At 42.8% G+C, this 16,129-nt stretch overlaps 1 protein-coding gene across 2 annotated transcripts in view; it reads left to right on the forward strand.

Annotated features, from left to right (window-relative positions):
• Window positions 1–16,129, forward strand: part of GLI2 (GLI family zinc finger 2) — a 148,133-nt gene that overhangs the window by 85,758 nt on the left and 46,246 nt on the right. Inside the window, exon 1 of one of the 2 annotated variants that reach the window (XM_026852897.1) lies at window positions 14,590–14,695. The exons of the other annotated variant lie outside the window; for it this stretch is intronic. The gene's annotated coding sequence lies outside the window, so the exon portion shown is untranslated. Of the gene's footprint in view, window positions 1–14,589; window positions 14,696–16,129 lie in introns of those variants that run through there. 2 annotated transcript variants of the gene reach the window in all.

Raw genomic sequence — 16,129 nt, forward strand, 5'->3', positions numbered from 1 at the left:
GGTTAAATGTGAGAGTTAGGCTCCACCACCACCTCCTGCCCTTTCTACAAGTGCAGCACTGCGTCTGTGTTTCTTTTGTACAGAAGTACTTCCTCCTTCAGCAACTTATCTCTTACACATCTCCCTGCCCCGCACAGACGTACTCAAGTCATTTATAACAGCACCTGGGTGCAGTTAGGCATGCCTGAAAAAAATGTTAGGGCTGCATGAAATGGAGTCACATTGAGTTTTTAGAGTTTCACTCTGAGAACTAAAAGTGTGTTCCTAAATCCTGTAAGGGCCTTAGAAATGTTTTTCTTTCAATCCTGTAAAAGCATCCTGGAGAGCGATTTGGTGTATTTCTTCTCTTGCCCCTTCACAAGGGGCTTTCCTAGCTTGGTTCTGGAGCTACTCACATGGCTTTTGATTTGCAAACCAGCTGCTGGACATGGTACCTGCTGACTGAATGCTTCGTCTGAAAGCTTCTTAAGATCCCACAGAGTAACCACACATCCCAAATTACCACTGGTAGTGGAAAGACTACCAGAGTGTGGTTAATACATTAAAATTAGGAAAGTTTTAAGCTTAGAGCTGCATTCGGGAGATGTTCTTACATGCATATTCTTGTTTCAGACTATTTGTCTTCCCTGTGAGGTAAAACGCTTGATTTCATATGCTGTCTTTCATCCCAGCTCAAGTGCAGTATGACAAGAGAAAACTGCATTGTAGATGACAAAAAGCAGGATGTAGAAAGATAAGGTGGTGAAGGAATTAACACATTCCGTCATGAAATTATTAAATGAAAGGAGGCTTAATCTAATGGGGATTAGCAAAGAAAGAGATATTTGTAGAAGATATTTGAAAAGAAATTATGACCCGATGAGGCAGAGTGACATGCAGAAAGTGATCCAGGCTACAGAACTGTTTTTAAGTCTCTTTCTACTCAGGAAAACACCTAAGTATGTGCTTAATTAGAAATACCTGCGTAGGTCCGCTGACTTCAGAGGAACTTAAATACATGTTCACATACTGTCCTGGAGAGAGGTGTTCTTCTGAAGAAATGTTTACTAAATCCCACTTGTGTATTCCTGCTGTAAAGATAGTTTATATTAGAGATTTTTCTTGTGCAAATATGGACTTGGCAGTTGACTTCAGACCTGTTATGGTAATGGTTTATTTTCTGGTATTCTCATGAAGGGCTTCAGTTATGTTTCTTTAGATAATTTTTGCAAAGTAGAAGTCAAGCCTAATGATGCGGGTCTGGAACTCTGTGGTTACTTCCACATAATATTGCTGTGAGTCCAGCATCATCACAGAGATCCCAAAACTGGTGTCAAACGGGCCAGCTTGGAGGACCCTAACCACAATGGTAACACGTGGACAAAATATTTGGTCTTTGCTTCCTAGGAAGAGCAGATTTTCAAGGAATGAACAGTGTTTGAGGTGCTGCTTTGAGTAACCAATCACCACTCAGGTAAGACAGTGTGGTGGTCCTGCTTGTTTGGAAAGACCCTCAAGGAGCCAATGATGTTTTCAGTTCTTTGGAAGAAACCAAAATGAGATCTTTGCTACTGTTTTACCCTGATAATGAGGCATCCATTTTGTGATGGCATCTTGTAGGGGTCAGGGTACAGCATATGGTAGGGACCAGGTGAGGGTGAATATTATCTGTAGACCAGTGGGAAGCATTTTGCAGCCAGTTCCCAGGAGAAAAATCATATAAAAGTTATTTCTATCTTTTTTCCCTTTTTTGTCCTAGTCCTTCAGCCCAAATGTTTCTCTGTAAGAAGTAATGCCAGGAACTGATGAAAAGTGAGGTATCTGCAAAGTTTTATCTAGTATATTTCAACACTTAAATAGTTATTACCTGTTTGTGTATTATTTCCAGTAGAAGTTTCTAAACAGAGAAATTATTGTAGTGAAATCAGTGTCAGCAGACCCCAAACCACTTTATTCTCTTGAAAAAATAGCAGACTTCGAAACTCCGAATGAATTTCTAGCCACTTTTAGAAAAAAAATCATACACACGCATATAAGTAAACCAATTTTTGGTTAGGTCGGGAAAGTTCAAACCCTCCCTCAGGGCAGACAGCAATGAGATGACCGAAATTTAGGACACTAAAATGAAATTGAGCCAGGTTAGATACTTTACAACCCATGTCTTTCTAAGAGTCCCATAGGACCTTTACCAAGGAGAAATGTACTGGACTTTTGGGTTTTAGCACATTGTAATGACAGCCACTCTGTATTTCTCACCAGAGCATCATCACATGGTGTTGCCAAATGAGTCAGAGGGAAAGGCACTCTCCCACCAACACCACTTCCTCCATGTCCTGGGATTTTCTTTGCAAGTCATCTATTCAAGGCTTGGCTAGGTCTTGACCTCTCTTGGCATGTGAGATCTAAACCTGGTATGACTCCAGACTTCCCCCGACCGCGTCTGGTTTGAATCCTGTCAGTGCTGAGACAAGTGTTACCGCAAGAATAAGAAACTCTTCAAAGAGCTGTTTGTTTGTTTGTTTGTTTAAGATCCGGATTCTGCCAAATGTGAAGAAGGTAGGAGCACTGTGAGCTGTAGCTTCTTTCTCTTCAGGTCCTGATGTGCTGATGGACCTCAGGGTCCTGTCAGCCTGGTTTCTTTACAGTTGATCCCTGCAGAGCAGGGTTTGCATTTCTGGTGAATTATGTGACCGTTTCTGATAAGGACGGATGGTGAGCAGAGACTTGGGCTTGGTTTGTGTGCAGATGTCACATTGCTTCAGGTATGTCACGCTGGTGCAGTGTATTCGGTGAGTGATTTTTCCCAGGGTGACTCAGTGAGTAAATGACACAAACTGAGGGACAGAAAATTCCTCGAGGTGCCTTGCACTGAAGAGTAGATTGTGCTTCCTCCCAAAATCTTGCACCAGATGCAGTGGTTTCCTATCCCTTCATTTGGTTTTTGACTACATTGCCAAACTGGCCTTTATCCAGACTCTGGTTGCTGTGATTGACTGCATTGCTTTGCCTTTTGTAAACCGAACCCCAGCCCTACCAGCTCTGTGTTCATTGGTGGCTTTTCTCCCAGGAAGGGAAATTTTGTGGTTCTCACATTCACCAGCAAAAGTGCTGCTGTCTGTGAACTTTCCATGTATTAAGGATTTGTGTATATGTGAGTTTGTGTCTGTGTAGTCTTCCTTACTTACCAGTGCAAGGTCTCAATCTTATCTCCTCCTCCTGTTATCATCCTCAGTGGGTAAAAGCTAGGCTGAAGGATAATCTCCTTGCCTACAGTGCATTACGGTCTGCACTCCCCTTGATTGCATTTGGGTTTCAAATGAAAGAGCCTCTGGAATCCAGGAGCAAAATCTCCAATTAAAATGAAACTGGAGACTTTTAGAAGCTGTTCTTGAAGGGGGAAGGCAGAGATAGAGATGGTGTGGAAGGGTAGAGATGGTGCAGCCAGGAAATCTGGCATTGTTGGGAGTGTCCCAAGAGCCTGATGAATATGTCAGTAAAAATCCATGGGTACAATAGCATGAGCTGCATTTGTTGTTCATTTTGGCTTGCCAAACTTTTGTCCTGCTTTGTTGAACAGCAGAATGAGAGCTTTCAAGTGGGACTCGTGTAATTAAAAGTTTTATCTCCTACCCATAGGTCCTTACAATTCTTCTTGCACTTGCTCTGTCCCTCAGACACTCTATGACTGAGCTTAGAAAATGGCCTGTGCATTCTGGTACCTTTTTTTATTGGCTAGAAGCTCTTTTATAGCAGGCATGAATGGTTGTATTAATCCTTACAGGGTTCTTGAGTACCAAATGTGTACTGCAGTGCTGGATAGGAGTAATTATTTTGCCATTACCTTATGAACAGTTTTAAAACTTGCACTGTAATGTGATGCTCATAAAGGGAATTGTTAATATTAGAAGTTCAGTTCTGGATAGTTGAATTTCCTTGGTTACTAATAACGCTATAGATTATTTAAACCATAAAATATTTTAAAAATCCACTTTATTTTCACCTGTTATCTCCTTTGCTTATTTTAACAAATCAAGTAGCAGATACAACTAAAAAAAAAACCCTAAATTATGCAAAGTACAGGACCTTAAGTCCTATTTTCAAAGTAAACTCTGAGCCAGAAGTACTTAGACATCAAAATTCCACTAGCAGCCTGCTCCCACAGTGAATTCATGTAGGAGCTTACACCCCACTGAAATCAGCTTGGGCTGCAAAAGATACTGGAAGGTGCAAAAAGATGACTGATGGGACTTTCAAAAGCTGCTACCACATGGAAAACCTTGCTGATGGAATTTCAGCATAGGTTTGATTTCCAGGGTTGGTTTGTTCATCTCTGTTGTCTACATGGGTAATCTACTGCACCTGAGCAGTTCTGTTTTCTCATTCCTAGTCCACAGTACAATGTCCCAGTGTTTGCCTTTTCAAAACTGGAGAGAAATGTTTAAATAAAATTTTGTGCTGAATTATTAAAGCCACTGCAAATGTTTTCATTAAAATTTGAGTATGTTTAATATCCTTTCTCTTGAATTTTAAATAGAACCAATACTTGGTGACTTAATTGCCTAGCAATATCTCTTTTTTAGATTTTTACCTTACATTAATAAAATGAGTGTATTTACATAGTTCCAACCTAAGCACAAATTGTTTTACTGACTAAGTGCATCATTTAAAGGGCACAAAATGTTAACACCTTTTGGCTCGCCTGAGACTTTACATCATGCTACATGCTGAATCCCATAGAGAACTTTATCCTATGCAAAATAATAAATCATTTTCTCTATCCTTCCTGATAAGTTTAAGGAAAACCCCCAGAACTAACCATTTTAAATTGTCCCCAAAACATACATGCTTTCACTGAAGTTATATTCAGACTACCTAGAGTAGACAGACTTTGGCTGCTGTTGTGGAAAGCAATGGCTATAATGTGTGAGTTGAGCACCTGCAGAGACAGCAGCCACCTCTTCCTTGGCTATGAATAGTTTGAGGGCTTGCCAGTGTGTTTAGAAACAGGGCTGAAGATTTCATCCCTCTCTTCACTTAGATGCCATAACAGGAGCATAAGCTCGTGTTTGGTGAGGTGCAAGAAGATTGTTTTTTGAGGTCTCTGGACTGATGAGGAACATCCTGCTTCTGCTTCCAGTCCAGCAGTGTGGACCATCACCAGAACTGTTAGTGTGAGGAGGATGTCTGGGGGCCTTTTCTAGCACTGATGATGTAAAAAACCCTGTTGTTCAGGCAGCATCCCAAACTCAGCTGCAATTCCCTGGATAGTGGAGGGTAAAGAGTGGCTGTGCCTCTGCCATTGCTGCATTTAGGAGAGAAACAGTTTCAGCAACCTGGCATCAACCTGGTGGTTTTGGAAATTAGATACAACACCTAAGGTTGGGCTGGTGTCATTTAACACTCAACTAAGGACTGGAGATACTGAATTTCCTACCTTTACCCAGCTTAGCTTAGTGCCCAGTTTTTGCCTGAGCTGAAGGAAGGTTTGGAGGATCTAAAATTGGTGTGGGGTACCGTGCAGGCAGAAAGAAAGACAGAGTGGCAGCCAGGAGAGATGAGGTCACAGCACAGCCATGAGGATGGAGGTCACTGAGGATGGAGGCATGGTGATGAGCTGTGCTGTGCTCAGATCTCCTCTCCTGCCAGGCTGGTCAGCAGCAGACTCACCGGGCCCCAACATAACCATGGCGGATGCACAAGGCCAGGATCTTTGGCCTCGAAAGTCCCATGTGCGTGTGTGCATCACTCTCTAGCTAAGACGACAATGACTCTTTGAAATGTTTTTCTGCATTTGCATTTACAAAAGCTGGATAAGCCTTTTTTAAAAAAAGATCTGATAAGTAGCAGGCAATTGAATTAACCACTGTTGACTGTATTGCTGTCTCTTAACAAACTCCATCTGTATGGTCTCCCTTTGTAGACACAATTTTATAACTTAATTTCCCTACCAAAACATCAGTGTTTACTTAGTAAGAAATCTGTTCTTTGTCAGCTTAAAACAGTGATTTCTTTATTACTACTCTGCACAAGGAATGACAGCACAGAGTTGGCACTGGAGCAAGTCTGGTTGAGTCTACAGCGTTGTAATGGAAACAGGGTGAACCGAGGGTCAAGTATAATGGGATTTGTATACAGAAATGTGTCTGCATAAGGAATAGCTGCATGAGATAAGAGAATGAAAGATGAGGCCCGCAGGTCCCTTCGCATGGCGGTGGGAGGGAGGTGTCACCGTAGGTATACGGCACTGCTGACATGGGAGTCGGGGTTACCTCTGCGCTGGCATAGTCAAGATGCCTAAATCACCCGTGTGTGCTGTGGCACTCGCTGACGTCGGTGGGTGTTGGATTGATTGGGGCGGTGGTCGGTGATCACTCTGAGGATATCTCATATGTAATTTTTACTGATTTTGGGAAGCATAGAGTCAGTGAGGGGTTTTCAAGCTATTACAGTCTGTGGCCTCCCTAAAAATTTTCCAGCAGGGTTGTCAAGGGTCAGGCTTGCAGGGGTTTTTTTGCTGTCTTTCACAGCACCTGAAGGAGGTTTTTTGTGATTCCCAAGGGTTTTGCAAACCACAGGTTGAAAAGTACTAGTGTAAACTTCTAACAGTAAACAGCTGGGGAACATCAGATCCCTATTCCTTCCTCAATAAATGTTTTATTTTCCTGTGTCATTGGAAAACTGGAAGAATAGGAGAGCAGCTGTAGAGAATGACAGCAATGGATCTGGAAGCAAAAGCATTTTGGAAGGAAGGCTTTTTGGGTGCTATGTGGATGATGAGATATAAAACACCTCATTCTTTCTTACCATGAGCTGATGATTTGGGGGGGTGGGGGCAGCATCCTGGCTCCTTTGAAGTCTGTTGGAGTTGTACAGTGCAGCGAGCAATGCTGGGGTTTAACTATAGGACTGGGCTTATATTTATTGCATTCAGTTTGTCCTGCTATAGAGCCTTTCTCAGTCTTACACTGCAAGCTAGAGCTAGTAGGGAAATTACAGTTGTTTATCACAGTCAATTGGAGAGAGACTCTGCTTTCTCTGAATTATTTGTGTTCAGCTTTTCCCTATGGAAAATTAACTTCCAGCTGAATGTTGTCCAGATTTTAAAAACATCAGTGTTTCATTCTGGTTCACTTTGTTTCTAATGATAAAAATAGAAAAGAAGTGATAGGTTAAAAAGAAGAAATTAAAATTGAAGTGCTAACTTACTGTTAATTCTCTTATTTAGAACAGAAAACTCTAGACACTTCCAAGAGAAAAGCTTGTTTGGATAAAAAGGTGTTTTTTTTTTTCCCTGCAGTATATCTGTGAAAAACTTTTACCTAGTTCTGCTCTTCACCATATAATTGCTTGCTTTTCAGCATACTCGTAGCAAAGGAAAGGATGGTTAGATCAGCCAGTCTGCTGGATCAAATCTTACATTACATCTTGAGCTCTTTGAGTGCCATTAGCATTTCCTTTTAGAAGTGAAGAAATATTGACAGTTTGGTAGGTTATCTTGCATTTTACTGCACGTTAGGGCACTTCAAAGTCTTTATGTAGTGATGGGAACTGTCATGAAGTAGATGTGAAAAGGGCCTTTGGTCCAACTAAACCTGTCAACAAGAAGATTTAGGGCAGATGGTTATTATTAGAAATCAATGTATTTATTATATATTGTTCAGGAATATTTCCCTTTGGAGGTTACTGTGAGTGCTGTTGCTGTTTAAAATGTGTCAAATGCCAGTAAAATTAATTCCTGCAGAAAACCCTGGGAGCCCTGACCAAAAGCTTTGCTATTACAGGAACACACATCTTTTCCTTTGTGCTATGATGCACTGGAGGCAGGTACACATGCAACATGCCAGCAGCATAACTGGCATGTGTGTACATGCATGTGTGAGATATGTTTCTGTGCAGCTATCACAATTGCCTCTGCATACAGAGCTTTTCTGACTGTTGTGTCTAGAAAGGCTTTGTAGAGATCTGTGCTGTACCTGTTCTCCTTTCCTTTTATTCCCCTTTGTAAAACATGATTTTCTAGTTACTTCCAGTTGGCTACAACAGCTTATTGCTGCTTAGAATAAGCACATCTTTCTAAAGCCTGAACACCGATGGTTTTCCTCTGTACTTCAGAAAAGAGAAGAAGGATATTTCAGGCTTTTTATAATTAGTTGGATGTAGGTTTTTCTTTCCTTGGTATCTTGTTTAGTTATAGAATTTAAGATATAGGACCTTGGATTATGGGAAGAGGACATTCCCAATAGAAAAGGAGCATATTAGCAGCAGCATTAATGCTGGAAGTTGCTGTCCTGGAACAAAGATTCATTTTCCATTCACCCCGTGATTTACAGCACATTCCAACCAAGTGATTTGGCTATGGTCTTCTGGCATAACATTGTTTGCCCTTTCCCTGACATTTTGCATATAAAGAAAAGTTATGAGCTTCTTGGGCATTCAAGGTACCAGGAAATGCAAGAGTCTACCTAATTTGTTAACATGAAATTATAGATGTCAGACATAGACTCTGTTAGTTAACGTTGGTTAGAGTAATGCTGCAGCCAGTTGATTGTATTACAGTCATGATGAAGAGGAATGGTCCTTTTTTGCTTTTCTGGGATATGACGGGTATAGAGCCAAGGCAGATTTAAAGTGTAATGAATGAATAAGCATTTTCTATGGTTTGCCTGACTCTTCCATGAGCTCCATTGCTGTGGTGTTGCTGCCACTGACATGCCCTCTCCACAACAGGTTAGTGCTGGCATAACAATCAAAGGGACTTTTCAGAACTACTACAGGAGTAGTCTTTTAAATGTTAAACCCTTCTGTAGCACTTGAATGTTATTTCCTTTTAAGGGAGAAAAGCCCCCACCCAAAAGTAGCATGACAAGAAGACACTAGGCAGGGATCAAAAATTCAGTTTTCCTCCCTGCACACATACACTTCCCATTTGTTTTCCCAAGCCCAGTGTCTTCACAGCTACAAGCAAAATATTCACTCAAAAGTGCTAATATCCTCAACATGTGTCCCATGGGAAATCAATCAGACGCAGAGAAACTGTTGTGTCACATCTGTTCCAACACCCATTTCCCACATGCCCTCACCAGCGTTGAATTTTCTCAGATCTCCTTCAGCTTCCTACTCAGCTCTTCCAACAGGATCTGGTCCGTGTCTACACTTCTTCCAGTCTCATTCCCCGCCACTTCTCACCTTGCTTGCTCCCCCTGCACCCACCATGACACTGCCCAGCCCTCATCCCCTCCCCACCCTGAGCCCACAGCATTTTGACACCCCAGCTCTCAAATTTTCTGACTACTGGAATCAAGTTCTCATGCCTGGTGGTTTCAACCTGAAGTTCACATGCCTCCAGGTTTGCATCGCTCCTTCGGTTTGTCGCTGAACTACTTTCATTGGCTCTTGCACTTTTATCCAGGCTTTCTTTCATGCCTTTTCTCTCACTCTCCTTCCCTCTCTCCCCCTCAGCTACCTTCCTTGAAGTTCCCCTTCTTAAAATATGTTTCTTCTCTGAAGGCTTTCATCATTAATCTCTCAAGAAACTGTCTTAGAGACTCATCTGCTGTGCTTTGATTTATTCATTGTGGGGGGTTTTTGGCGGGTATCTCACAAGAACTGAGCTGGTCATTTTCTACCTCCATCGCTAAAGGAAAGCTTGTGTGAAAAGGTGGGCTTTCAGAACTTAAATTAAAAGATCGTGTAAGTAAGATAATTGGATAAAAAAGGATATTAGGATCTGAAATAGAATGTTTACTTGCTTTGATGTGCTTTGGGAACATATGTCTGCACAGTGGGCTGTGTGGCTGATTAAGTATAAAACAACCCAAGAAAAAATCACCGGTATTAAGCTTAAATCAAAGATCTCTCCTCAAGACACTAATTTGATTTGGGTTTCAAGGTCCCGTATCAACTCTAATTTCTACTTTTGATGTCTTGCTTCTTTGTGTGTTGTATAATGGAGGGCAACCTTACTTATTAAAGTTTTGCATTCTTCTTCCATTTTAAAAGCAAATATTGATATTGTTGTTGTTATTGTGTTGCAGTTATGCCTACAAGTGTCAGCCAAAACTAGACCTGCATTGTGGTAAATGCAGCATAAATGCAATAAAAAAACTATATGTGGTTAGAAGGTTTTCCAATCTGAGGACCAATTCCTGTATTCATGCTCCCAACTTTGCTCCCTCCATTCCCCACTAAGGCTGCCAACAACTTGTGAGCTTAAGAAAGTTGTTAACTTCTGGTAGAATTTAGATTTAAAAAAAAGTTTCAGGCTCTAAACCAAAAGACTTTTGATTTCATTGATAAAAATAATAATACTCATATCAGGAGAAATTAAATATTTTGTTCCATTTGTTCTTGGTTTTAGATATTTTAAATTTAGGATTGAAGTCAGGTATGTCTGAAAATGTAGTGGTCTTTTGAAAGGAAAAATGAAAGATATTTACTTTTTTTTCCACTTTTGAAACAAAAAAATGCTTTTTATATTAAATTAACCTCATACACTAGAAGTTACATTAAGTCTTGAATATGTTTTTCTAAGGGATGGAAAAAAATTGTGCTAAGAAATTGTACCCACCTTAGATTATGGTACTGTTTCCATGGAGTAGATGGAAAACGAATCAACACATTGGAGACCTATTCTTGTTGCGCTTGCCATCAGCGGCAGAGTTTCCTTTTACTTCAGTGGTACAAGATCAGACTTCAAGGTGTGTTTTTTAAAGGTATTTATACAACTCCCACTGCCAGTGGATGCAGAGTGGGATTTTTCATAGTGTCTACCTAAATCCTTCCCAAAGCAGTGCCCTAACCACATATTCAAAAGCAAGGAATTGTATAGTCAGAGATTTGTGTCAGTTAAGGCCCAAAGGATTTACTGCAGTTGTCTGATCTGACTTCTGTGACACTGGCCATAGGATTCCCCCCTTTAATGTCTACAGTGGGAGAAATTACTCTTTCCTACTATTAAAACTCCAAACCTTACAGTACACTTAGACCCCATCTCTTAGAAAAACATCTAGTTTTGCCGTAAAGTCTTGCAGCAGTGCTGAATTTACCACTTCCGTCCATAAACCCATCTAATGGGAACTTGCCCTCACTGTTAAAATATCTTTTTTATTTTTCATGCTTTCCGTGCCTCAAAGCCATATTTGAGGGGAAAGGAGAAAATGGGAACTGCTTGAAACATGCCCGTTAAATTTCTGCAGAGAAACTGTAGCAATTTTTGTCCAGCCTCACAGTCTCCTTAACAACTTCTTATAAGTGAGTGCAATAATTGCTGAATTAGCAAAGGTAGCTCTGATTTTCTATATATTCATCTTTGTGAGTTAGGGAAAAAAAAAAAAAAAAGAAAGAAGATATTATTAACCCCATTTTAGAGCTGAGAAAATACAGGAAAAAGAAATAAAATTACTTGTGCTGAGCATCGCAGCAGGGGAGGGCTGGGAGTTAGCAGTGATGTCTCTTGGGTCCCCATCCCGGTCTCTTCCTAGCAGGACACATAAGCTGGTGTCTTCAAGTTGATAACCCTATATGTGAGCATCAGGTCACTTTACTGGATAATTATCAATTTGTTGCAGTGCTGGGAGAGCTGGGAAGCCTGAGTGATTCCCCGACGCCTCATTACCGGGCTGCCCCATGCTCCCTGGCCATGGCTGGGGAGGGAGAGGCAGCTGCAAGGCAGCTCCGTGCTGCTCCTCCCAGCACATCCTCCACTCTCTGAGCTGACAAATTGGGAGGGGGCAAAATCTTTGTGAATGATCAAATACCATGTGAATTTGATAGTCATGGCCCAGGTTTGACCTCTGAAAGGTACCTTGTTTTGAGGGACCTCTCAGGGTTTGATCCTGAGGGTAGCACAAGTATCACGACCTCTTGCCCTTCCTGTTGTAAGGGACTTTAAATCAGAAATAAACAGAGGTGAAGTTGAGGGGCTGGCGAGAGCTGTTTAAACTGAATCATTTAGCATGAATCCTGGGGCATTTTAGGTTTCCTGTTGGATACAGCTTTGGCATCCCATGCGTAGAGTGTCTGCCACAAGCACGATCCATTTTTTGGGCATCCATATGGCTCTCCTCCATCTCCTGTAGACGTTGGGTGGTGTTCTGGGTACACAGGACTTGTGAAAACCAGGCCAGGAAGTATTACTTAAGACAGAACAAAATCAAGGATTTTTATATGGGTTTTAGATGGGATTGTTGGCTTTAAAAGCTTTTTTCTTCTAGCAAAACTCTTACCAGGCTATGATACCCCTCCCAGTGAGCAGCTCTGTTCCTAGCTTCCATCTCTGTGTAGCAGCTATGCAGTTTTTTATTGTACAGCAAAACAGTTGTTTGCAAGTGTCCATATTCCATTAAGCATATGGAAAAGTATTCAGCCCTTTGTTTTCCACTGAATGAATGTATTTGGCACGTAAGTATTAATTTAGACTGGTCATGGGACATTAGTGCTGGTTAATTGTCCCCATTTTTCTGGGGTTTATTTAACTGATGGAAATTATTTCAGAAATGTGCAACTTCTTTAGCTGTTGCATTCATTGCTGGGTCCCCCTTGCAGAGGCTCCAGACCCACATTCAGCATCAGGGAGGTGGTGCCACATCTCTGCCACACAAGATTTTGGGAACGCTGGTGCATGACCACAGGGGGAGAGCTGGATGAGAAAAAGTAACCCCAAGGCCCTGTTCATAGCAGCCAGCACTGGTTTTGCCAGCCCCTGAGGAATTTCCCTTCCCAGGAGCCCAGCCCAGCTCCTCAGAGACGATGCTGCTCCTCTACCATGGGACCACAAGGATCCTTTCTCAGTGCTGTGTCCAGCTGCGATGCACTGAGCGCAGCACACACGCAGCTCCTATGAACAGCAGCATCAGAGGCAAGTGCCTGCCACGCTCTGAGGCACATGCAGGGACACACTGATTTGCCTTACTGAAAACCACAGGCTGAAATTTTTTGCCTTGCTTTTGAAAGAAAAACTACCAGCTCCTTTCTCCAGCCTTTGCAATGAGAGTGTGGAGCTTCAGACAAGCTGGCACACCTTTTAGCAAAACCCAGACAGCAGGAAAATTAAGCAGATCTCTTTTTCCTGGTGAAGGACAGTTAAGGAGTGACCAGCTCCTAGGAAACCACTGAAAATTTCCTAGTGTCCCACCAGCAGTGTGTGTCCGTCTTGGGTGCTGCTCACTCTCCTTGTGCTGGTCGTGCTCCTCCTCTGCTGTATGTAACCTCTGCCCCGTGGTCCTGCTTTGCAGGTGACTGGAGCCAAGTAAGTAGTGCAAGGATTTCTGCTCCCAAAGGGGAGTTATCCACTGCACTGGTACAGACCTGCTCTATAAAGCCTTCAGCAGCATGCATACCCCCAACATCACCGTGAGGCCCTGCAGCCCTTAGATGGGATCAGGTAATGCCTCCCCCACCTCAGTGTCTCCCTCTGTTAGAAAACAGGGAAGGGAGAGCCTCTCCTGGGTGTGGGAGAAAATGAATCCAGGCTCGTGTGCTTCGTCAGAGATGCAAATTGCTCTACAAGTCCTGAGCATTAATTATAGAGCCTGGGCTTCTCGCTGGAGCCTCAGGGAAAACAGGCCCCTGGCTCCCATTAAATTTAATGGCGTTTGGACACCCAATTCCCTTAGCCTATTTGAAAACCAGAATCCCAGTTTCTGCAGAAATATATGTGGTCAGGTGAAATCCCTCATCCCGCTCCAGACAGCAAAATTTTTACAACGGTGTCTTCAGCAAAGCTGGGAGCTCTCCCCCAGGCCCTGGGGTGTTTTCTTCGTGCCATCTGTGGGATCCTGGGAGGGAGTGGGAAGTGATGTACGGAGAGCAGAGCTCTAGGCAGGGAGCTCTACGGACGTTGCCCCACTGAAGGGTTCGGGGCATGGGGATGGGGAGCTCCGGTGAGCCGGGCATGGAGGCAGCTGCCTTCCCCCAGCGCTGCTTCATCTCTCCTGGATTTAAGACACTGCCTGTAAAAAGCAGCAGCTAATTGTTCTCCTTTGCCAGGAAGATCAGTAAGGCTGCCACTACATCTCGCTGTGTATTTTCAGAGTGCTGATGCAATGGCACGATGTAGGGCTTGGGGATTAGATAAGAAATAATGCCAGTGGTGCAACTGGAAAAAAAAAGGGGAGAAAAAAAGTCAAACTTTTGGGGAGTTAGGAGCAAAGGATCCCTCTGGCCAAGTGAGCCATTCCTGATAGGCAGCTGCTGGAAGCCACGTTATTTTGGGACATGCTGCGCTGTGGGATGGAGCTTTTCTAGAATTGAAGGTGTACAATGGTGAGAGGTGATCCGTGCCTGGGAGGGCTTACAAAAGCCAGACGTGGCTAAGACTACGGCTGTCCTAGTGCACAGATGGAGAGATGTGGCAAGGAGCGTCTTTAAGCAGAGCTGTAAGGAGAAGCCTGCACTCCAAGCCAGTCTTTATGCACAGGGCCAACCTCGTACTGATCCACCACCAGGGTCTCCAGCTGTATGCATTTTGAGTGAATTCTTGATCTTTTTCCCAGTGTTACCTTTTAGGCCAGGGTGGAGTTTTCCTGTTCTGAGGGACTCCAGCATTTCTGCCCAATTTAGCATGGAGAAAATGAACAGCAAACCCTTCATATTGTTATACACATTTTAGATGTTGGCCTCACAGTTTGATCAGCGGAGGCTCCGAAGACTCGTAAACCTGGTAATACATAGTTTCAAGCCTGCATCAAAGAAGTTCACAACCCTTTTGGGAGAAGCTGTGAGTACTGATGAAAGAGGGAACTTATTGTATATGTAAGAAAACTTCTTTCATGGCTTATGTATTAAGGCAGGCTCTGTGGCCCAGGGAAGATTGGGGCTGCTTTTAATTTACATCCCCCCTCACTTATATTAAGTCTTCGTCAAAAGAAAAATTAGTCAGATGTTTTCTTAATGACATCATCTTTTTTTAATCCTGTTTCATTTTTTCCAGATGAGGCGGTGGAGATTATTAGAAATGAATTGAAACTAAATCTGGAACAGAGACTTTGATTCACTTCTCCCTCCTCCCTGGTAGAAATAAATTGGTCAGCTCCGTGCTCAGCCGCCTTTATTAGCAGCCTCGATAGAAACCAGCCCTGGCGGCCTCAGCAGTAGCTTTCCCAAGCTTGCCGCCGCCGTGGCTGACGTCATGGTGAGAGGCACTGGAGAGTGACTCAGAGAGGGACTTCAGTTGCCATATAATTTTGGTAACGAAAGGCCATGGCGATGCACAGGTGGGGAGGTTATGAGGTCTGAAATAGTCATGCCATCATAAGTTTGTCTTTCAGTGTCATAAAAGAAAACAGGCTCGATGCTGGTGGGTGTTCCCTAGCAAAACCCCGGTCAGGGTCTGACAAGCTAATGTGTGTCGGTGGCTGTGCATCTCTGCAAGTCCTTTATATCTGATAGGTTTTCACTGCCTTGTATTTCACACCAAGGAGACACAGAGAGTATTGCTACAGGAAAGTACTTTGAACTATAAATATTTTAAAAGGCTTTTAATTTACTACCCATCAGCAAAAAGTGTTCAAAAAGCCACAAGGTTTACTAATTTATCAGAAAGACAGAGAAACATGCGGAGGATCAAACAAAGACAAACATGCTTGTAAACTGCTGAATAAGTCTGCAAAGCTTATATTACATTTCTGTGGGTTTTGTTGATATGCAAGTATTACAAATAAATTAAAATGCACCTGAACTGTTGATAAAGCAGGGTGGGACCAAGATCCTGAGGTGCAGGTGGCATGTCTAAACTGCTCAGACCCTCATGTTTGTGGTTGTCTGTGCATGGAGAGACAGATCTTACATGCACTCACTAAAGGTATGTTTGGATATTCTTACTTTTGTAATACCATCTCTTAGCTCAACCCACATCCCAGATCCCTGACTTCCAAAACCCTGAATCCCCATGGTCTTCCATGCCTGGGGTGCAGCCCCACGGGGTGCAAAGTCATCTCCCTCAGCTTTGCCAAAGCACCCAGCCAGGGATGAGCACTGTCCCTACCATGACCTGGGTCTCTGCACCAGCTCCACCTCCACCAGTCTGTGAGTACAGAGAGAGATAATGCACAGCAGACTTCGCTCTTTCATTTTGCCTAATAACTACTCTGCATCTTTTGGTGTCTAGCTCAGATTTTCTGCTTCTCAGGTCAGGGCATGTAACTTTTTCTCC

The sequence above is a fragment of the Athene cunicularia genome, assembly GCF_003259725.1.
Source record: "Athene cunicularia isolate RWA chromosome 7 unlocalized genomic scaffold, athCun1 chr7_part1, whole genome shotgun sequence".
NCBI lineage: Eukaryota > Metazoa > Chordata > Aves > Strigiformes > Strigidae > Athene > Athene cunicularia.